The sequence below is a fragment of the Aquila chrysaetos genome, chromosome 17 (genome assembly GCF_900496995.4).
Source record: "Aquila chrysaetos chrysaetos chromosome 17, bAquChr1.4, whole genome shotgun sequence".
NCBI classification, from domain to species: domain Eukaryota; kingdom Metazoa; phylum Chordata; class Aves; order Accipitriformes; family Accipitridae; genus Aquila; species Aquila chrysaetos.
The window spans coordinates 23,290,381-23,314,452 of NC_044020.1; the positions used below are offsets into that span (position 1 = coordinate 23,290,381).

Below are 24,072 nucleotides of genomic sequence, written 5' to 3' on the forward strand. Positions count from 1 at the left end.
GGGAAGGAGACTCCTCCACAGAAAGCGTCAAGGAAGATTTTACTTCCTGAGGAATTAAAAGAAAAACACACCCAGGCATCCAGTTCAGTTAAGACTTTCCTCTCCTTCAAGTGGTACAAGCATCTTGCTGTCTGAGCAAGCTAAACAAGGTGGCCCTTTCCTTCAGGTCAGCAAGCATGTGGAAAGATCAGAACAAGACCATATACTCGTCCCTCTCTTATCTTTCTCCACCTCTCTCTCCTCTCCACCTCTTCACACACACGTAAAAGGGTCTTTCCCAATTCTGCTTCTAAGTTTGTGTTTGAAATTTTCCTCTGCAGAAATGTGCGATAAAGATACGTGTGAATGAGGACACTGGTGTGTTGGGGGAGGTTGTGTGTTTGTACATGTTGAAACGAAGTTCATTGGTAGTCATCTGGAGCTCAGAGAAGTAAAGTGTTGGTTGAGTTTCAATGCACATGGAAAGGATAGCAGGTAATTCCATGTTTCCATCAGGCAGTGCCGGGAAACCAGCATGGATGACTCATTGCCACTCTGCTTGTGCTTTAGAGGGAGTCACTGCCTGCCCAGCCATGTAAATACACAGATTCCATAGAACAAAGTCTATTATTTGTGTTATCTATTACAAACCTGTACCAAAGGTGATGAAAACACTCTTGGAGGATTGCATCCTACAGGGTAAGATTTGCAGCAGTCCTCCAACATTTTCTGTGCTTCAGCTGCACGTGTGTCATGTTTTAACCCCAGCCAGCAACTAAGCCCCACACCGCCGCTTGCTTACTCACCCCACAGTGGGATGGGGGAGAGAATCAGAAGGTTAAAAGTGAGAAAACTCGTGGGTTGAGATAAAGACAGTTTAATAGGTAAAATAAAAGCTGCACATGCCAGCAAAGCAAAACAAGGAATCATTCCCCACTTCCCATGGGCAGGCAGGTGTTCAGCCATCTCCAGGAAAGCAGGGCTCCATCACACGTAATTGTTACTTGGGAAGACAAACACCATCACTCTGAACGTCCCCCCGCTTCCTCCTTCTTCCCCCAGTTTTATATGCTGAGCATAACATCATATGGAATGGTCTAGAATATCCCTTGGGTCAGTTGGGGTCAGCTGTCCCGGCTGTGTCCCCTCCCAACTCCTTGTGCCCCCCCAGACCACTCGCTGGTGGGGGGAGAAGCAGAAAAACCCTTGATTCTGTGTGAGCCCTGCTCAGCAGTAACGAAAACACCCCTGTGTTATCAGCACTGTTTTCAGCACAAATCCAAAACATAGCCCCAAACCAGCTACTGTGAAGAAAATTAAATCTATCCCAGCCCAAAACAGCACAGAGTGTTGCCCATAATGGAACCACAGCAATAAATGTGCTTCTCAGTTGCTCTTTCACACCTTCCAGCAATAAATCCCTTTATTTGGAGTTTGTCCCTGCTATAGATTTTACATGTTTTATCTTACATTCGCTGAGTTGGCATGTGAGAAAGTGTTAATCGAGTTAACTCAGAAATATATATTTTCTAGGCTATGCCCTACAGAAATTCACCCACATTTGCCAGAAGTCTAAATCGATATCATCAGAGGTAACTGGCAGTTAACTGGAGAGTTACAGAAGGAAGAAGTACATTGTACGCTACATGAATGTTTAAAGGCTCATCTACACTCAGAAGTGAATTCAGGTTGTGACTGTGAAATTTAAATCCAACAGCTGCTTCTGAATAGCTCTGTGGTTAGGCAAGTTTTAAGATAGCATCCTCTCCTGTGGCTTCTGCCTCAGCCGGGAGGTGGACAAGCACACTTGCAAGACGAAAGCAGCTTTTGTCCCCTTGAGAGATGGGATTTGGACAGTATTTGGTTTCTGCTCCAAACCAAGATCAGATGTTATGGCTCTTAGCTATCAAATACAGACCTCATAAATCTGATGGAGGCATTTAACTAGTCTTTCCAGTATGCTGTATTTGAGGTAAACTTGTAGTACCACTAGATGCTGGGATCTGTGACGAGCTTGGTTTCAGAAATACTAGATGAAAATGATAAAACTGATGCCTTAAGGGCATAAAATAGATACTGTATAGTCAGCTGAGTCAAAAAAAAAATATTCCTTAGAAGCAAAGGCTACAGCGGAAATATTTAAGAAATGCTTTGGGAGAATGTGGAAACATGTCTGTGTGTGTCCTCTCTCTACCATTCCCCACACTTTTCTACCCACTCCTAGCACATAGGAGGTATGCACAAAACCAGACTGTAAGGTAGCAGCAAAAATAAAGTCCAGTGACACCATCTTAGAAAAAGAGAAACTTTCCCTTGCTCTGCATTAGGTAACAAAACCATGGTCTTAAAGAGGGACATGTCATTTCATGTGCTGGTGGTCTTTCCTGGATTTGTACATTCAAAAACTAGAAAAGATTTATTCAGTTCATTGTTTGTAGCTCCTGTGATAAGTACACAACTATTTCCTCCACTCATTTCTTAAACAATTTGCACAGACTTACTTTATATGATGGATTTTCCAAACAGATGATGCAGGTAACTCCATAATATAAAAAAAATCCTCCTGAAAGGATAGTTTTTCTTTGCTGTTTATTGATATTTGCATATTCTCCCACTTAGATCCCCCAACATCTTGAGTAACTTTCCTTCCTTGTTACTGTTTACTAATATACTCCTCAAATACTTGACATGAGCTGCCCTTTGTTTAATCCCATTCTTTGTCTTTGCATATGATTTTTTTTATTTCATTTTTTTTTAATTATGCTTTTTTCAGTTTTCTGACTTCCCTCAATTTCATCCACATCTTTGTGGCACTAGAATGTCCAGGAATAAAGGTGACATGCCAAAAACAGGAGACCTCTTTCATCTCTTTGTCTGCCTTCTGTCATTATACTGACTTTTTGCACTCTCTAGTTCTTTCTTTGCTTTCTCTCTTCTACTATAAAAGAACTTCTGTGTAATAAATCCAGCACTAATTTATTGTTTAAATCATGGCTAGCTAATCTGCAATATTATGCCTTTCCAACTTCCTCCCTGATATTTAATATAGGTGCTTTGAATTGACTTTCCCTAGACCTATTATCTTAGGCTTTTCCCCTCTGAGTCTCTTATTTTCTGCCCATTTTTCTAACCACTCTCTCCTTCTGTATAACAATTGGTTTTCTATCCTTTCCATCCTTTCTATCCATTTGCAGCCCATTCTTTCTCTACTGTGCTATTTTTCTGCAGCTTTACCCCTTTAATGCTTTCAGACTGCTCAATGACACAACTGAAAAGAGTGGTAGGTCACCAGACGCTACCCCAGCTTCGATAATCATAATTTACCAGCATCCTGTTTTATGGCTTACATCCAGTTTCCAGGCCAGGTTTGTTTTGCAGAGTAGATGGGAGACACATATAAGCTGAATGTACATATGTGCAGGGATAATGCATGCATGCATGTGTGCAAATGGAAGAGGAGAGGTCAATATGTGACTGTGCTGCGAGAACACTGCATTCTATTTCTTTGTCCTCCTCTCTTTGGCCTTCCTAGCACTGTCCTTGCCCTCCCTTTAGGCCATGTAAGACTGCCATATAATTGCTCATTGTTGCATTGACTAACTCATTGCCTCGCTTGGAATTTTTCTATAAACTTGCTCTCTTTCCTGTCAGGGAGTCAGGCATCTTGTCATCACATTGGCGTGCTGAGTAACTCCTTCTCCACCTCAGCTCTGCCACTCGCACGAGCAGTATCTGCTCACAGGCTGGGGTCCCTCACGGAGCTCCCGTCTCATCCTTCCTGACCCCCATGGACCCCACTCGCTTGCCCTCTACTTTCGGTTGTCTCTTAAGCACCGATTTCTTTTGTAACACAGGGAAAACACCTGACTTAGACTGTGGACAAAATAAACTTATTTTTCAAAAAAAAAAAGGAAAAGAAATTTCATCTGATGAGCAATGCTTGTCATTAAACCATCTCCTGTTCACAGGGACTACCTAGCAGTTTCTTCAGACATATACGAAGTTGAAAGCAGCTGTAGTTAAAAACTCCTTAGCATCAGTACCAATGAGGGCTATCAAATTTTTGAACCTGATGGCCCTAAGGCCCAGAAAGCAGGATTTTCAAAAACAGAGTTGACACTTCTTTGCAGAATTGAATGGAAGTTTTAGCACCAATAGTAATAGAAGCACAGTTAATCCAATACTATAAGGATCTGAAAGTCCTACAAAGTAGAACTCTTTTAAATATTTTCGGCCTTGCAAATAAGAATGTGAATACTTACACGAGTTTGTGTGTTAAAGAAGAGTCACGCTTTCTGCTCGTGGTGAGTAGCACCATCTGCCAAACACATCCCTCAGTTCTTCTGTGTGGCACCTGCACATAAAGCAGCCTTCGTGAAGCAGGCTTTGCATGCCAATGCTTGACACCGTATCCTGGCCCTGCTTTATTTATTAGTATAGGTGCCACCTGAAAGTCAGCCCTGGAGACTGGGGACTTGTGGTATAGAGTGGCTGGTATAGTGTGGCTGCTTCTGTTAGCAGGCGTGATTTGCAACAGACAATTTTACGGAGTAAAATTCTTTCTGAGAGAGATGGCAAACATCTCACCATATCAGAAGACCTTTAGGAAGCATTCTCTTAATATGTCTTTCCTCCTGGGTGGACTCTATATGTACTTAGAAAAAATGTTGAATCAATTTATTAATACAAAAGCTATTAATGGAGAAATCTGGACCAACACTTTATTTTTCTGCTGAGAGGTTGCATTTTCTGTATTCAAACTGCCTTTGTAAGTTTGAAATACTCAGGAACAATGTTTAGCTTTTATGTTAAAGGAGTAACAATTACAGGCCCTGAGAAAAGCAAAACAATCTAAATATTACTACAAGATGAGTGTTTGGTTTGGGTTTTTTTTGTTGTTTGTTTGTTGTTTGTTTTTAACAAAACAAAACAAAACCAAACAAAAGCTTCATGGAGTTAAATCTTGCCCTGGAAAGCTAAAGCTGCTTTTCACATCTGCTAGGATAGGGAGTGGTCTCCCTTGGAAGAGTTTGTATTTAGGGGAAACAGATATGTTTTTAAAGTCCAGTGAAATATTCTGATTTTTCTCATTTTTTCTGTCTTTCCTCTACTAGGAAATCTTCCTGTTCATTTTGGTTTTGTTTTCTTATAGTTTGTTCTCATTTGCCTCTTTCCTCTGAAATAAAAGCTGGTGACTTTTCAGTGTTTGCTGTCCTTTGAACCATCATTAAGCAAATCTGATTAGTTTAGTTGCTCTTTGGTGAGTTCATTTGTTTACCTTAGTCTCTCTCTGTGTCTCTGGTTCAGATTGTGCCTTTACTGACTCAGCCTCTGATGACAGGTTTGACACCAGCACCTCCTCTGAACTCAATGCATTTATTTCTGATTTACACAGAAGCGGGAGCCCCCAGCTAAGCAAATGTGGAAATCCACCTAATTGCAGGCCAAATTCTGACCTCACTTGCATCTAGGCAATTCTACTAAAATTAGTGAGACTGTAACCAAACCTTAAATTTGAGTCTCGGTGTTCGGATTTTTTTAAAACCATGGATGCACATCCAAAGAATTTTAGTATATTGAATCACAGAAATCAGAGAGGGGAAAAGAATATGCCTATATTAGGTGACTGGTATACTTGATTGGAAAAATTGTAGCAAATCCATTTCTTTGCTGGAATTTGCCAGTTCCTCAGAAACAAACCATTCCCCTCTTTGTTCCACTAAGTGTCAACTAAGTCCCCCTGGACACCGAAGTTTAAAAACCTGGCAGGTTTTCCCTTGCTCAAATCCCTGCCTCCTTTTGACCCATCTGTTGGCTGCTAGAGACACCAGCCATCCACAGACCAAGAAACTGGTACTTGCAGCTACAAGGACAAAGCCAGAGAAGCCTGTTGACCTGGAACAACCCAGAGCATGATACTGACCCCTCACAGGGGACTCTGAAAGCTGCTGGGCTTGGGAGGTCAAGTGGAAATCCTCAGCACTGGAGAACCCATCTCCTAATACAGTCATTTCTAATTTTAAATTCATCAAGTGACTGGGCTTCCTTTGCTCCACTTAAAATCTTCAAACCATCCCCCATCCAACCTGAGTGCCACTCATTACTACAGTACTGAGTGTTTTTCCATGTAAAAGTTGTTAGCAACAACACAGTCCTGGGTGGCAGCAGGATGGCTGGCAAGAGATGTTTTTAGAGTAGAGATTTGGTTTCAATTTTATTTTTTCATTAGTTAACTTCTAGTGGTCATTTTTTATGATGGTATTCTTTGAGGAAGAAGTGAAAATAAAGGGTATCATTGTTGAAAATAACAGAAATATTTTAATAAATAATCTGTTCTTGTCAAACAGCTCTTTTTCAAGAGTAAGGCTTAGCAGCATTTCCCAAAGATAATTGAGGTATGCCCATAGCCCGGCAGCAACCTGGACAGAGATCCAGAATGTAACTTTATACAAATTGGCATGCCTACACAATACAGCACCTTGCTCAAGGAAAGTCTCCTGATCCTCCAACCAGTTAGCAAAACAGCACCAGGATAACTAGCCTTATTTCTGCTTGGATGGCGTTGCAAAGCTCTCCAGAAACAAACTGCCCAAAGACGTTCTGTAGATTGGTTAAAGGTGCAGCGGAAAAGACAGCACTTTCTGAGGCAGGGCCCTGCAGTGCCTGCAGCGTGAGCACGACTGTGCCGTGCAGAAGACAGCCACTTGCTCTGCCATGTCCCTGCAAACGCTCTGAGGCTCCTCTCTTAGGACAACGTGCTCTTTTAGGATGACTGGAATCAGAAATCTTCTTGGTCCTCTAAGGCAACTGTGCCAAATCATTGGCAAGAGAAAGGTACGGACAGCTTCTGGCTATTTAAGATATTCAAATGTGTGCACACATGGGTACCACAGCCTTCCTTCAGCCAGGTCCACAAATTTGATTATTTTAAATTTTATTCATAAATATCCCTAGAGATTTGTTTATTCTCACTGCTTTCTGAATTTTCTCCGGATTAACTGATATTTTTTAGTAACACATGGAAACCTATAGACTACAAAGTAGCATCCAGAATGATGTCCTGGTTACCTGGCAGATTTCCACTGATGGATTTCACTTTGGTTTTTTCTGTCTTTTCCCACCCATCAGCTTCTATCATCCTTCTGCTGAATTTTCTTGAATAGTCAATTGCTAGCTCTGGAGATAACTAATTTAACAGAGGCCTAATTCTGACCCCACTTACATGGAAGAAGCCTAATGGATCCCCAGGGAACAAGTTCATCTTAAGACAGTGAAAATTTAGACCAGAGTCAAGGCCTGAGAAGTCAACAGAGAAGCTATTGCAAATAACTAGGGAAATGAGAGGGGTTGTTTCTGCACAAAAAGTTCTTTTAATGTAGAAACAGTTTTCCAAATCTGAACTAACAAAATTTCAACTGAAATTCTGCTCTGACCTGTCTACTGCTGGATGGCATCAAATGTTATCTAGTCACAAGTCTGATATCACTGTTTGTTTGCTTGCTTACTTGTTTTGTTTCCTCTTTTTGCAAGTATGTGCTGATGTGATGACTCTGGCTCTTTCAATTTTTCCATCCATGAATTTAATCCAGATGAATTATCTCAGGCAAAACCTGAAAAATGAAACCTGGCATTTTACCTTTGATCTGAGGCAAATAACCATAGGTGCCATCACCAGCCTTCCACAGGAACGTGGTCCAGAATAAAGGACTTGGAAGGAATCTCGAAGATCCTTCTAAAAGCCATGAAATGTTTTAGTGATTTCATTTTTTCTTTCCTTTTTCTTACTGAAAAGGAACAGATGGGAACAGAAGTTAACTCTGCCATCTGGAAAGACTGAAAGACTAGTATGAAAAGGGCCAGGTGTCAAGTTTGTTCAGCACCAGCCCATCCTTGCCAATTATCAACATCAAAACCTCGTCTCAACAAGGGCTAAATTACGCTAAAGACAAATGATTTTGAAAAGCCATTTTTTCAGTATCTTTTTGTCATCTTATTGTTCAACTACCTTGAAAACTACACAGTTATGGACAGAAACACAAAAGAAATTCATTTGAAGTTTTACCTCCTATATCACAGGAAATTCTCTGCCTTGGTCTTTCCTACTGTACATTTAACACTGCAGTCTGGATTCCAGTTAAAGTCCATTAGCTGTGTCATAATCTTTTAATATTATGCTAATTAGAATTTATTTATGGGTAATTTGGACCTTGTTCTTATAACAAGTTGAAGTGGAAACATAGCGCCTGTAAATCTTCTCTGAGTGGGAAATCGGAAGCCTAAAATCCATCATAGCTCTGTTCAGTCTCTGGATGGTGTCTGATCCACTGACTTTTCTGCTTTAGATATCAGAAATTACATGTGTATATGTAATACACATATATATATGTATTATACATATATGTGTACATGTATACTTATATATGTATATATGTGCATATATATATATATGCACTGACTGTACATAGAAGAAGACTGAAGATATCCTGTTCCTTATCTGAGTAGATTTTCTATTTGGTTTTTTACATGTCAATTATGAGAATTCACAATGTCTTTGGTTTTAATCTCATGATTACATAAGCAGGTATTCTTGCTTTAAACTTTCCACTGAAGGATATCTGAGCAAACAATATACCTTCTGCATACTACTAAGACTAATACAGACCCCCAAAAATACAAATAAACAACCTGTGTCAACCTTGGCCCAGATCTAAGTTCTGGGAAATCACCATCACTGGTGGTGTGAATTCCATTTTTTAAAGCTTTTTTTGTTTGTGTTTTGATCTTCCTACACTCCTTTGAGGTAAACATACTGCATGTCTGTCTCATGTTTTCCATTTGTATGTACCTGCTTCTGAAAAAAAAACCAAACCGGTATCTCTTAACTTAAATTTAGGGACAACCTTGGAATAAAACACCATCACATAACACCACAGCATTCCTTGATGCTTTCCCATCATTTCAAGTTTCACTTTAACTTGGGCACAAGAGCAAAATCTGTAAGTCAGAAAGTTTTAATTTGGATTCAAGGTAATTTTCCAGCTAATATATGTAAAAAGCTATTCAACAGTTCCAACCCATACTTCTTCTTTTCTTCAACCATGCAGAATGCATACACATGTGAGTTTCTCAGTAAATCCCCTCAGCCCTGTTTTGCCATCTTTTGCAAAACAGTTTTGCTTCTTAGTTGCAAACCAATTTTTTCCAAAAGCTGGAGCTGCATAAGCTGGTACTTTTTTCCATGCATAATGCAATCCTTTATGCTTCTTTTACAAGTTGGCTCTGATTGCCTTTTGTCAATTTTTGCTTGTAGTCCTCAATTTTCTCCTGTGTCTGCATGTTCCTATGGGTCTGTGGTTTGGTAACCCAGTCAGCTGTGGCCTTCTTTTGCTTTCCCTCCAAAACATGCAATTTACTTTGTCTCTGCTCTGCAACCTGGCAATTTTTTTGAGGGGTGGGTTGTTTTTTTTTTTTTCTTTCCTAAACATACATCAGGAGTTTGTAATATTTTTTTTCTCAGGTTGATGCCTTTGTGCCCCATAACCATCTGAGCAGATAGGGTCCACAAGCTCCCCTGAAATTGCTTGTTTGATTGAAAAAGTCTCAAATATGTTATGTAAAAAAGTTTTGTCCCCTTTTTTTTTCTTTATATGATGCTGATACCTTTCAAAATTTCTTTACCACAGTCTGGTAACTGCCTTGCTCTTCCTTTCTCAATGCCATGGTATGAAGCAAATCTAGGACCTCTGACCAAGCCCCCAAGACATAAAAGACATAGTTATTGTTGCTCATGTTCTTCTTCAATAGCATTCCTTATCTTTGTGAGAAGACAAATTCTTGTTTGAATCTTTTCTGCTTGACTTCAGGAAAGGTTAGGCTGTTTGAGGACCTTTGGCATCTCTATTTTCTCATCATCTTCTTTCTGCTCTTAATAGTCTACATATATTCTTTTCTTATTTTTCTCTTGCCACAATGCACTGTGCCTTGAAGATGGTTAGGCAGAACTGAGAAAAAGGAATTAAGGGAAAAGGCATCTCTGCATCCCTCTCTGAGAGAGACAGAAATTGAAACTCTCTCTTAATTGTTAAAATCAGGGTTTTTTCAAAATTGTTTAGAGGCACAGAAAAAGAATGCCTGTGTCAAGACTTCTGAACTACACCTCCAGTAGTGCACCACATAAGCCTACAGTCATGATTCACCAGAACAGTTTGATCTGAGAGTTGTTAATAAACCGGCTGTTGGAGATGTTATCCTTATCGGGCTCAGCCCAGAAAGAATTGCTGTGTAATTTGCTATTGAGTTTAGGGAAACAAAATGTGATGAATTTGTTAAGAAAATATAAAGGAAATATCTCATTTGATGCAAATCACATGGAGTGAAATGTTTACTGTTAGCATTTAAGGTTTAATGGTGAAAATGAGAAAAATACTGCCAAATCATAAATATCTGGTAGAGAACATAAATTGTACAGAAAGCATGTTTTACATGAGCACAATGAGAAATTTTCAGCCGGTTCCATTTCTAGTATTACTGACTGCACCTGGCTACCAAGCCTTAACCCTTAGTGCATAGTTTTCAGTCCGTATTAATCCACAATTTGATTTGAGAGAAACAGGCAAGACCACACCACATCATTGCCACGCGGTGTGGTTGTATGGCTGCAAATAGTATCTTTGCTCTAGTTGTGGAGGAGAGTCAATGAGCTTCTCAAAGTCAGACTCATAAACTCATCTCCTATGAACGTCACCTATGTTAAATTCTTTGTGATGGGGCGCAGAAAATAGAGGGGATGGAAAATCCCCCCCCTCGTTGCTTTTGCGTTGAAGAGCTCTGTAGATGATACTGGCACCAGCCATATCATCACTGTGTTATCTCACCATATTGAGAACACGTGGAGACAATCTGGTGGTGAAAACAGCAATGACTGGTCCAAATTAGTGTTTCCCTCATTGTTGGCACTGCTAGAATCACTTCCCCTCTCCCTTACATTAGGGCTCTTTTGTGCTTTTCAAGAAAATCAGCTTCTTTCTGAGAGATTTAACTGTCTCTGGAATCACTGATGCCATTTTAGTATAAAGTGAAAGAGCAAAGCCAAAGCAAATGTCTGCCCATTTTGACCCTTAAAAGTTGCTTTCAGTTAAAATCAAAACAGTTAACAGTAAGGTTATTTTAATGCTTCCTTTTTTTTTTTTTTTCCTTGAGGGAAAAGCTGTGAACATTGTAATGAGATTAATGGTTCATATGAACAGCATACTGATGTGACATCACGATTTGTATCAGAGATCCTAAAAGTACAGTTCTAGGAATGAATGTAAAAAATGCCTCTTTCACAATTCCTCTCCAACTGAATGGGTGTCCCCAATTATGATTCTTTCTTTAACTCATTTATAACTTTATTTCTTGGCAGAACCAAATTTTAAGGAGAGTATCTCCTGCACTTACAAGGGCAATTGCAAACATTGTTTTTTAGCAGATGCAGTTCCTACTGATATTACATCTTTCTTTGCTTCTCAGCCATTTCCACATTTCATTTATATCCCTAATTTCATTTATATCCCTAATTTCATATTTCGTCTAAGAATGCAAGCAGGTGAAAGATTTTATGCATGCAGACACCTCCTCATCTAGAAGGGAAAGAGGCTTGCTAGGCTTTAAACTCAGTGTCCCACGACAACATATGTTAGAGAAGTGGAATTTGCAATTAAGAAAACAAGCTACAAAATTTAGACTATGTCTTACCAATAAAAACAAAGAAACACCCTTTGCAAAATGATTCTAACCAATTATAGGGAAAGACACCTCTCAGGAGCATAGGCTTGATACTTCCAGCTGTCCTGAGTTAAATTATATTTAAATCTGTATTCTGAATATATGACCTTGATGTTATTCAGTAGCTTTTAAAACAGAAAACATATAGAGCTTCATCAGATGAAGATTTAACTGTTTTGTTTACTTGCCTTCCCACTTCATGAAAGGCTTTTAGTAACTCTGACCCTTGCTAAGTTCTCTCCTAGATGACAGCATTCATACAAATTTAGTACAGTTATGTCTTCACTACAGAATTAGAATAATTTACCCAGAATCAAAATTGTATCAACTTTTCTTCAACTTGTTCTTGGCAATATCTAGTTCCCATAGAGTCAAAGTTCTTGTTTGTGAAAAAAAGAAAAAAAAAAAAGAAAAAAAAAAGGAAAAAAAATAATGCTTTATTGTAAAGCCTGAAGTGTGAATATAAAGCAAGCTATGAATTTACCAGCATGTCCATGTGCACATAATCTGATTCTGGTATGAGAGTGTCTGGTTTTGAGTTTAACATAAATTATTTTCAAAGTAACAATGACTAAACCAAAACAAGTTGTTGGCAGTTACATGAATGAAGCCTGGTTTCTTATGCACTTGTATCCTGTGCCTGTACTCCTTCCCTGAGCGTCACTCCCTTTCATTCTGCAATACCTCAGCTTCCTCCTACTCTCCTGCTCTCACCTCCCTGTCCTGCAAGCACCTACACAGTGTTTTATCTCTTTTCCATGTTCTCTGACGACTCGCTTGGCAGGAGTCAGCGTGTGCTTTAGCTATTTGAGAGCTCTGCCTGTGCTAATGCACAGCCTAAGAGCTACTGAGCTTGCAACACTTCGCTCTTTGAGCGAGACAGTCGCTAACCAGAGCGTCCTCTTTGACCAATTATCACAAAACTTGTAGGAACTTAGTATTTTTGAGACTTTTACACCTCTGGTAGATTTGGTTAAAATAAACTTTCAAATTTAGAAATTACTGGGAGGGATTAGCAGGCAATGTGATCATGCAAAAGTTCTTCCTTAATAAAACAGGCTAAAAAAGCATAGTGGGAGTGCGCATAGGGAGTTGCAGGGTAAAGCAATATGTATATTGCTAAAGAATATTTCTGTTCCACTAAATATTTTTATGTTTATTTTGTGATCGAACATAATTTTTAATAATTATTTAGAAGCAACAGGGGGTCAGTCCAGACTATGTCTGTGTTTTGAAATTCTGGAAAAGCAGTCACCTCTTAATTCATTTTTGTTTTCTAATGGTTACTTGCCCCAAAATAATTCAAAGATGGCTTTACCCTCTAGTTCACAAAGAAGGTCAATCTGTTCTCCTGTTTCATTTTATTTATTGTACATCACAGTAGTGGAAGCACTCATTCACAGCCTAGACTAAGAGCTTCAGTGCTGATAGCCCAGTTCATACAGTTGTCTTATTTAGTGCCTCTGTAAACCCAGTGAATTCAAAGGCTTGTAGTGGTGCTGGGTATTGCTCTGGGTCCTGGTACTGGAAAAGAAATGTACTTGTCTGACTTCCTGATCAGTACAGCTGTTTCAGAGGGATCAGCAGTCCCTGAGACTTCATAATCGTGTTGTTGGAGAAAACTGGGACCCAAGCTTTCAGGCTCTTTCACCCACAACAAGTAGGAACTTGCACCAGCACTCGGCTCACAGCTTTGAGGTGGTCAATTCCTTTTATCACATGATTGTAGGAGGGCATGCATTTGAAAAATGCAACCCTTCTCACTGGGCATGGGTATGCATTTTTTCCCAATCGTATGCATCCCAAAGAAGAAGGTACTACCTGACAGGCAGCACATTGTATCATAATATAGCGTGGGATCTTGTCATAGAACTTTATCTGTCAAACAAATGCCAGCTAGGTATCCCATATAGCTGGGTGAGAGTCTTCATGTCATGGGCTGAAGATACCAGTTGACGGACAGTTAGTGTTCACTACAGAAACAGCCCAGGATTCTTTAAAAAGAGTTGGATCAGCTTGTTCATTTGTTTTTAAATCCCTAAATTCTGCTAGAATCAGCTCACTGGGACATGTATTTTCGTGTTGAACTCTCGTGTTACAAATATTTTGGAGGCGGAACTTGTCAGGCAGTGGTCTGCCACTGTCATATCCATACAAAAGCATTCACATCCAAACCAATTTGAATGAGTGTTTTAAGGAAGATTTCATGAACTGTAATTAGTAATGCATTGCTAGAACCTAGGTACCGCATGTTTTAATATTCTTCCATTGGCTATTATTAGTAACGCATTGCTAAAACCTAGCACAGCCTTCATTCATTCATTCATTCATTCATTCATTCTTGTTTCTTTTATTTTTTGGGACAGGTTGATTTCTTTTCTTTATACTTTTCCATTAATTTGTTATATACTTAGCTCTTGGGATATAAGCTGATTCACTCAGATTAACAGAAAATTTTTGAGTGATTTCGGTTGGAACAGACTTCATATTTCATGTATCAGTTGCAAAGCTCCTTTGGCCTCCATCTCTAAAGCTCCATGAATTTTGTGGACTCATTGGTATGATCCTTGTTGCTTTTTAGGTATAAAAATGTGGTTAATATTGACCTGTGTAGTTTAAGGTTATAGGTGATGCATCTACTTAAAAAAAAAAAAAAAATTATCGAGTACAGTCTGAGAGAATAGAAACATTTTTTCTTGAACAGAAAAAGAATTACCTATCAAAATCATTTTGCCAGTGTTCAGTACCCTTTTTGTTTTGCTTTCCATAATCATTCCTTCAAGTTCATTCATTTTTAAAGGAATTTTGGACTTTGAGCCCAGAGCGGTTGTTGAAAATTTGTAAAAACGAGTATCTGCATGGGGACTTCTTGAAAGTGGGGTGTTTGTTGGAGAGGATGGGACAAACCCAGTCCATACGTGAGTGATGCATCTAGCAGCACAGCCTGACGTTTAAGCAGTACGTATACAGCCAAAGCAAGGGGTAGGGTGAGCAGGGCGGTCACTTCGGAGAGGCACCAAAAGGGACCCATGCTAGACCTGTTGCTCTTCTCCAAAAGGACGGCCTGCAGATCTCGGGGGATGCAGGAGTCTTTGCTGGCAGCAGCTGGAAGTTGCCCAAAGAAGAGGGAAGGGAGGGCAAAGGGTTGCCAAAACAAGCTCCAAAGTGTCTTGCTGTGACTCTGACCAAGTGCTTACAACAAACTGTCCAGGAATGAGTTCCAGCTCAGAAAAAGCACTCAGGTGATTTGGCATGCCTGCCTGAATAGAAAATACACTGGGGTGGGGGCAGGGCTGTCATAAGCCACTCAGAACCACTTCTCAACGGTTGAAGCTCACACCTTACAGAGAGCCAGGGATGGGCACTTCCACCACATAGATCACACTTATGGTCTATTATTCCAAGAGCTTAGCTTGAGCCCAACCTCCTTACTAGTTTTCTAACAGAGTGAGTTTCAGACAGAAGGAAGAAGTGCAATTCATTGACTATATTCCTTTTTCGGACATATTCATTCAGTTCTCCACACCTTAATGTTCTGCATTGATCCAGTGATATCTGGGCCATGCGTGGTGGTGCCAGCAGTACCCAAATTTGTGCAAATATCCATGAAACATGGCTTGTTATGCATAGTTTGGCAGTTCGAGGTAGATAGTCTGCCAAAATGAGACAGGAGCCTTATCAGGAGACAGGAAATTCTCAAGCAAATTTGGGAGTTGACTTTTGAGTTAGGAGTGTTGACAGGCACAGATCCCTCTGTCTGGCAATTATCAATTCTTCCCCTTATAGTATGCAGAGCAAGTCCAAGTGTCTTCAGAGTTTGGCTGGTCAGGAGGTATGTTCAAAACTTGGTTCTCCAGAGCCATTCTAGTTCTGCAGTTCTGGTTCTGACTTCGGTCCATAAGTGCAAGGGTCACCTTCCCATGCCTCAGAAATCTCAGAGCAACATCTGTTGCTCATGAAAGATTTCTACCCACCATGGTAGAAATTTCAATGCGTAGCTGACAAGATTGAGACATCGTCAAATCAGAATACAAATTCAACACCAGACTACATTTAATCCAGACTCAAAACACTGCCCAGGAAGTATTAGAGGTGCTGCTGCAAGTCAGTTGGCTGTTTTCCCTCTCAGATATCTGTGGGTTTTTTGTCTTTTTCTCATTCATGCATCACTTGGCTCTGCCAGATAACTAAGTAGCTGTGAACAACTCTAGTCGTGAGGATACTACTCATGTCTTTGTGTTAGTATCTTGTATGATTGCTTCAGCACCAGACAGTACATTCAGACACTGGTAGGAGTATGATCGGACACAAGGTGAATGACAGTTTTTCTTGAAGTGGAAAACTTACTCAATTTTCCACTAAATTATTCTGTCCCTATCGGCAGTTTGTTATTTCCACAGACTTGGCTCATAAATATTGGATGTCTGCCTAGCTGGGAAATTGCATTTCCATTTTCAACACCTGCTATGTGCTAGACTTCTATGAGAGGACTAGCTAGTTTTCTGCAAGGATGGAATACTTACAATTAGTATTGTTACCCATGACTATTGTTAAAAAGTAGTTAATGCTCATCCCAGTTTTACCTTTCCTGCAAGATGACTTCAGTTTGCTATTAATTTTGAAGTATGTTTGGGATTCTTACTTGGCTTTTGTTTTTCTTACCATGTAACCAAGTAACCATATCTCAAGCAGACATAAAAGATTCCGTGCTCTTCCTTATAATTCCAGGCTATGATTTTCTTGGCCGATATCTCCCTCCACACCCAGTCTTTCACAGTGTGTGTGTTGGTGGCTGTTCAGCAAGACGCAAGCATTTGCATTTCCTAGTGCTGTATGTATAGAGGCTGCAGAGAATTCGTCAGATCTGCTGAGGTGTTATGTAAACAGAGGACGTTTTTTATAATTGTAATTATACACGGTTGTACACAATTATTCATGGAAGCTCTGAAACCATCGTTATATATTTTGTTTACTAGATCTCAATAACTACTTTAGTAAGACAGACAGATTCAGGGCTAAATCTATTCTCTGTCAGGCTGGCAAACCTGGATTTCTGCCCATATACAGCATGGGTACAGAATCAGTATGATATCTTGGCTTTTTCTTACACAATGTTGCATAAATATGTAAATACTGGACTATTTCCCCCCAGCCTTGCCAGAGCACACTGAAGTACAGTGTCCCCTTAGTGCTATACACCATGAACATATCCTTCCCTGCTTCCTACTTACATTTACCCTAAGGCTGAGACCTGCAAGGGGAACACAAGGGCATTCCTTCACACTCTCAGTAGCCTTGTCTCGATAAAAAGGTGACACAGGCATGTATTATATCATTAACATGGCAGATCAGTTCATACCTTGTAGCTTAATGCAGCCTAAGATGCTGTTTTCATTTGCTATAGTTTAGGAAAGCCAGCAAACTTAAACTGGTTGTTTTGGTTGTTAGGTTTTTTTAGGATCTGTTATCTTTTGCTTCCCAGTGAGTTTACAAAGATAATGAATTCAGAAATAGACATTTTTGCATAATTTGGAATAACATATCACAGCATCTCTGTGCAAGTTGTTTCATCCAGTAACCGTAAATTTGCAAACATATTCTCATACATGAGACATGCTTCTCTCCTCTTGCAGCAGCCCTAGAGTTCTCAAAAAGAAAAAGATCCAATCAAGAAAATCACACAGACTCATAAATGGACATGAAGACATCAACATTCTCTTGCTCACAGGATCTTCCCTGTAACTAAATATCTGTTTGTCTATCCTGTTCTCAGTGGCCTCCAGTGATGAAAACTGTACGTGTTTCCTAAGCAATATGTTGCTGTGCTGTAGCATCCATAGCTGTTAGAAGGACATCCAGTGCCTGCCTTACCCTTCAGCCAAGCAGTGCTGATCTTGCTTCACTGTCACATTAAGAGGGTCAAAAATCTGTTCTGGCAATTTGAGCTCATCATCAGTGGGGGAAACCTACATGGCAAGATCTGGAAAACATGAATTATGACTTCTCTTATGTAAAATACCTTGTCAACACTACACACATATGCCATCGAACCATAAAGCAAGCAGATCAGATACAGGCTGCTTGTTGCAATCTCACTGGGATTCCTTTTCATAGACAGGCAGGGATAAATTCACTTCTGAATGTTTTAAGAGCTATTTGAGATGCCTGAAACATCCATGCAAAGTTTGTCCTCGTTTATCACAGACCCATGCCCTTCTAGAGCAGTGTGCCTTATTGGAGGCTATGCAGAATTCCTCTGGGCATGTCAGATGAAAATAGACACTGGTGGGTGAGCACCTGAGTAAAGCCCTTAGCTCCCTGTGACAGTTAAAAGGCAAATGGTCTTTACTAAACTGCCTCTTGTGTTGAGAGGCTTCTGGAAATACCTACACTGATTACCATGTTTTCTTGGCTCATATCTTATTTTTTTCCTCATGAAACAGCCACTTAGAAACACAGGTATAAGTACAGGTCTTAGTCTGTAGCCAGGTTATATTAGTAACAGGATTTGGCTGGAAAGGTAACACAAGTTTGCTGGACAGGTCATTAATATCTTTTTCTGCATCTTACGATCTCTTATTCTCAATTGCAATGTTCAGCTTCACCCTCAGGTACACATTTGAGGTTCTTCTCTATTTCTTAATGCTTTGGTAGTGTTAGTACCAACAACACTGTGCAAAGGCTCACCTGCTAATTCTCACAGTTGTATCAGGTAGGCAAGGCTCCTCATCCACATGGTACAGCTGTGGAAAACAGAGGCACAGAGTTAAAATTACTGACCAGCACAGTGGCAGGAGATTCCTGTACTTAATGGATATGTTCATCCAGCCTTCAAGTACGGGTTTAGCTTACAGCTGGCTGTAGAATAAAGATGAAAACGCAATTTCCTTCCTCCCAGACTGAGTGAAATACACCTGGGAATGAACAGGATTAGGGAATGCAATTGTCTGGAGCCCTTGAAATGGAGGCTGGGTGGCATATACATTTTGCTGTGGTGCTTTCCATAGAAGCACATTTATCTGCTGTGTTCATTCCTCCAGACTATGCTAAAGGTTATCACCGTTCTAGGCTTTATACTAGTTTCAAACATTTACACATTAATCAGCAGAGATATGGCACTGTACTTTTCCCTGGAACTTCTGCATATTTACTGTCTTGCATGACATATGTATATATCATTACTGGATGTTGATAAGAACAAATGAGAAGGAAATATTTAACAGACGCAAACAAGCACTATACTTAGCATATGATTTATAAGTTTAAAATGGAGTCCAAATGCTAGTGGTGGGAGACTTGTAAACTGCATATGCAGTATTATGTTCTGCATCACCACTTAAAAATGAAAAATTAAACATTACTTCCATTAACTCAGGCTACAATGAATATCTTCAGTGCTTTATGAATTACTGAGATGTGCTTTCATGCCAAACTAAAAGCACAAAATAAAAACCCCAAACACCTACAAGAAAACTCAAGTGTCTCCACTTTACAATACTTTTTGAGTCAGAGACCAACATGTGCTTATGCCATCACAGTGTAGTCTGGCCCAAGACAAGACAAAACAAAGCATTGCCGAGTACATGAAAGCAAATTAATTCACTGAGAAAGTCCTTTGCAAGTCACTCCTGGAAGGCAAAGAACGTGATCTCCATTTTCAGCGCTCTCAAATAATCACTTAGCAGCATTTCAGAAGGTTGGGTCAAGTGGTCTCAGTAGGAGATGGAACCAATGGAAATACTTTCCAGTGTCAGGCTTCCCTCTATGACAGCTAAAAATGGGGTTTTCAATGCAGAATAGCAGTGAAGGAGAGGAAAGGGAATTTTCATATAAAAGGAGAGCATAAACAGAGAGAACATTCTTTCAGAGAAAGCAAAGCAAGGAAAAAATAATCAATTCTTTCTGCCCACTCTTAAAGTGAAAACATTAGGACCCCATAGACCAATCCAAATGAAGTTAATGGACAGATTCCTAAGGACTTTGGTGGACTTTGGAGTTATACCGAACTTCTGGTGTTTCATGGACAGGTTGCTGGCACGTGGGTAGGAGGGATCCAGTCTTGTCCACCTTATTCCAGAAATAATGTAAGCAGTTGATCACAGACCTATAGGGTGATGCCCTGCTTGTCCCATGGAAAAAACTAGGTAGGCTTTTCTGGTGGTGACAGTTTTCTTCCTCTCTCCCCTTCACGATGACTCTGAACTGAAAAGCAGGCATACAAAGCAAGGCAACACTGTTGAGGCAGATAGAAATCAAGAGGTAGAACAAGCTACACTGGCTGGTGAAGTTATGGTGCTTGGGGAGACATGAAGCATTGCTGAGATGGAGTGTTTACAGAAAAAATCCCACAGCTCATATTTGTATTATGTATTTATAAATTCCTGGAACTCAATTTTATAGGGTTTTTGATTAATGGCTGTACTGCAGTTCAGCTCCAAGCCTATTGAACTTACTGTACTGGAACTGAGCAAGACATACACTAGCCAAATATGAACACTACTACTGGACTGTGATTTAAAGGTGGTTCATTGCTCAAAGGCTTTGCTGTGGACGCTCTGCTTATTGTACATGTAGAGATCAAAGCTAAAGGAGGGCCTCTTAGAAGGCTTCGTAAAATCAGAGTCAGGTATGTGTTTGTCTCAGATACCTCCACAGCAGAAGCGGTGAAGAACGACAAAAAATGCTGTGATTTCCCCACCACTTTTACAATAAAGTGGGTGCAGCTCTTGTTGATGTACAGATTCTCCTAATTATATATTTATGTCACTTCAATTACAGTATCTTCCAGGAGCATGGCCAAATGCTCGATTTTCTTATGCTGGTGGTGTATGCCAAGTGTTCCCACACTGTGGTATTTGACATTAGTGCTGTTTCTCCCACACTTCAAAGAAGACATCTGTGGTTATGGCTGGCAAATGCCGACTTAATTGTTGATTATCATAATAATATAGTAAAAGCAGACTCATTCTGTTGAGGTGGGAGTCACTTCATTAAATACAGTCCTTATGGCTATTACGGTTTGTGAGGCGAAACTTGATGCCTGTAATCTCTTGGTGTGCCAACTGGAGTCAAATGAAGGCAATGTTAAAAAAAAAAAAAAAGCTGGATGAGAAATCTGAAGATTTGCCAACGTTGAGAGAAACTTCTTCAGTCCCCCGGGTTGTGGTCTTCCCAGACAATGCAGCCTTCGGCTCTAAGATGGAATCACTTTAGAAGGTGCAAACTCTGGTCGATCCCAGAGCTGGTATACGAGAACAGGATCACTGTGATATTTCACCCACACCCTTACAATCACCTCTTGTGAAAAATAAAACAGAAGATTGATAATCATTATTGATAATACAGTTCTTTAGAAAACACAAGGAACATTTGTACTCCCTTTGAAAACATAGGAGTTAAGGCAACTAAATCTGTTTCATCTCACTTCTTTCTGAGTATAGGATAAAGATGAAGCTGCATGTGAAATTTGAAAACGCTCAGACTCTCTCTCTGTTAAGAGAATAGTCTCTTCTTCCATGCATTGTGTAACAACAGCAGCAAAAAGCAGCCCACCCCCTACATAGAGTAAATCCTGGAAAACTGACTTTGCAGGTAAAAATTAATACTGAAGAATTGTTTCTAAGAAAGATTTTCTCCTTTAGTAGTTTGGCTTTGTGTTTTTAAAAACACAAAACAGTTGCAATGATGCTGGCTTATTAAATAGCCCCAGTCCAAAAAAAGTCCAGAGGTATAGAGTTGCTGAAATTCATTTAATTACACTTTTGCAGCATAATGGGCTTGACATGAAGACAAAGCTTAGTCTGTTTTTAATGAAAATGTTACTAGTTGTAATGATTGCTTGCATTTGGATGAATGTCCTTTATTGTTAAGTCTAAAATATTATACATAGGTAATTAGCATGATCTATTTATGGCAGAATTACATCTTTTTTGTTGTTTTGTTTGTACTGGGTTTCTTCAGTACTCATCTTCAATTAACTTCATTTTTACTTAGCTCTTCTTATTTTCTTTGAGTTTTGCAAGGCATAGTGGCTGTCTTTTCTTACTTAGGGCACTATTTTGAAAGATAACTGTTTGGAGTTAATTGTGTGTTTCTTTTTAAAGAAAACTTTCATTGTGTGTGTTGAAGTCCTTGGTTTCCAGATGGTTCAAATATAAAGCAGCGTTTTTCTTGCTGTGCCACACTGTCTTTTGCACTGCTGTGATGGTTTAGTCACAACTAATGGCTGTCAAGCAAATGAGACTCTGATTTGTTGTTTCAGAAGTCCCTGCTGCATGATTTAAGGGTGCGAAGTGGGTCAGCCACCAGTCAGACATTGCAGCAGACGGTCAAGCTCCAATAGGAGTGACAGACAGTCATAAAGTTGCCATTTTAATGGGAGAATACTGGGAAAAAAGTTACAGTCTGAGTATGTTAACTCTGGAGAAAAAAAAAAAATGGTGCTTTAAAGAGGAAAGGCAAAGACATCAAGAGTGTGTTCATATATCTATAGACTGTCAAGATTTTAGATTCAGATACATTCCCAGGTTTCCCAGGCTTTCAAAGTAGGAATGATGCAAGGCAGTGTGAGTGTATTTGAAAGTACCAGAAGTTAGAGTTGAGCCTAAGGATTTGGATGAATGCGGCATGCAGACCATTCACACTGGGTAGTTAACTTATTCACAAGCATGGTTACCCGTGCCATCTTGGATGTAGTCATGTCTGGGAGTGTCAGGGACCAAAAGGGTGGAGGAGCCATGAGTGACCTCACTCTTCAACTCCCAGAATTAACATCTCTTCGACACAGTACTTGAGATGAATGATGTAAAGAAATGACAGCCCCCCATGGTTTGGTATAGCTGTGGGTATAGTGTATTTAGAGGATAAACTCCGGTCTCCAGTATCTTGACATACTGTATTACTGAAAATACAAAGGATTAGGGAATAGCAAAGGGATCATGCATTTTCATCCTCACTCATTAAGTAATTTTGAGTAAGTATTCCCAAAGGTTTCCCCAGTGTTTCTCACAGCTTTATCAGTCCAATTCCATCTCACCAAAAGGAGACAGACAGACTCCCACTGACTTCTTTTAGAGCTGGACTGGTCCTGAAACATGCTGCATGCAGTATACACAGCTATTTGCTTTGAAGCCTGAAAATAGCTAAAAGCATATTAACAAAGTGCATGGATGCTCATTAATTGGAATTCTTTTTGCATAAACTTTATTCATTTTATGGTTCATGTTTCTGGCTGTCAGATTATAAGACAATCACCAATACAAAAGGCATAAAAGATTAAGAAAAGCACAGGATCGTAGTCTCTGCTTATGTCATGTAACTTGCATGAAAGGAGAACAAGCACAGTCTGCCTTTGGGACCGGTGAAACTATGACCTTTAACACTATTCATACTTGTAATTCACTTCTGTATGTCCATTTTTTAGGGTGATACCTTTTTTTTTCACTAAAATACTTTAGCTCTAGCAGCTAGAAGCCACTTTTATGCTTTCTTGTGTGAATTTAGTGTGCAAATTGGAGGAAAGGACTTTCGGAAACATATTGCAGTGATTCTACACACTAACAAAGAAACACACTTGGTTTTTGCAGAACAAAATTATCAGCAGAAGGTAGTTCTACACAAACTTCACGTGCTAAATCTCATAGTGTTATGGTTTATCTGTGTAGGGAATATTATACCGGATTCTAGGTTTTTATCAATTCAGCATTCCAGGAGAGCTGCGTCTTTGTCAGACAACACAGTAGCAGGACTTGTCCAGATGGTAGATGGAGAGCGCAGAGGCAGAGTACTCATCTCATTAATACTTCTTGAATATCTATACTATTTAAAAATGTTGAGCCATTTTTCAAAGGCCATCAAAGGACAGGGGCTGTAAAGTTATTGTCACTTCACAGAGTGTTACAGAACTCTTTGGTAATCCATTCTGAGATCTGCAAAGGCACCTGAAGGAGTGAGCACCTTTAGACAAGTTTGAAAATCCTACCCATGATGCTGGTTTTTCCTCTTTGTTTTCAGAGGCAATAACTCACTGAAAGGAATTGAACACATTTATGTTCTTCCTTGAACTTACATATTGGCTAAGTCATCACTGTGAGGTTTCACTATGTGTAGGAGGTGCAGATCCACAAGAAAACTTCACTGATATTATCGTGATCACCACAAACATTTTCTTGTTGATAAGAAAAAGGAATCAATACACATTGTTTCCAGTGCTTACACATGACCATGTAAACACTTCCTGAGAATTAAGATGGTCATATTTTGATTTAGCTGAAATTGACTCTACATGGCTTTACGTAAAACCAAATAAGGATATGTGATCAAAAAGTA

General features: G+C 39.7%; 1 protein-coding gene and 1 long non-coding RNA gene across 2 annotated transcripts in view; one reads left to right on the top strand and one right to left on the bottom strand.

Annotated features, from left to right (window-relative positions):
* The window catches only part of LOC115352804, a 77,749-nt gene that overhangs the window by 14,088 nt on the left and 39,589 nt on the right, over positions 1-24,072 (bottom strand). Inside the window, exon 2 of the long non-coding RNA XR_003927264.2 lies at positions 18,433-18,488. This is a non-coding gene — a long non-coding RNA (uncharacterized LOC115352804). The remainder of the gene's footprint in view (positions 1-18,432; positions 18,489-24,072) is intronic.
* The window catches only part of NTF3 (neurotrophin 3), a 54,052-nt gene that overhangs the window by 6,001 nt on the left and 23,979 nt on the right, over positions 1-24,072 (top strand). The window lies entirely within an intron of this gene.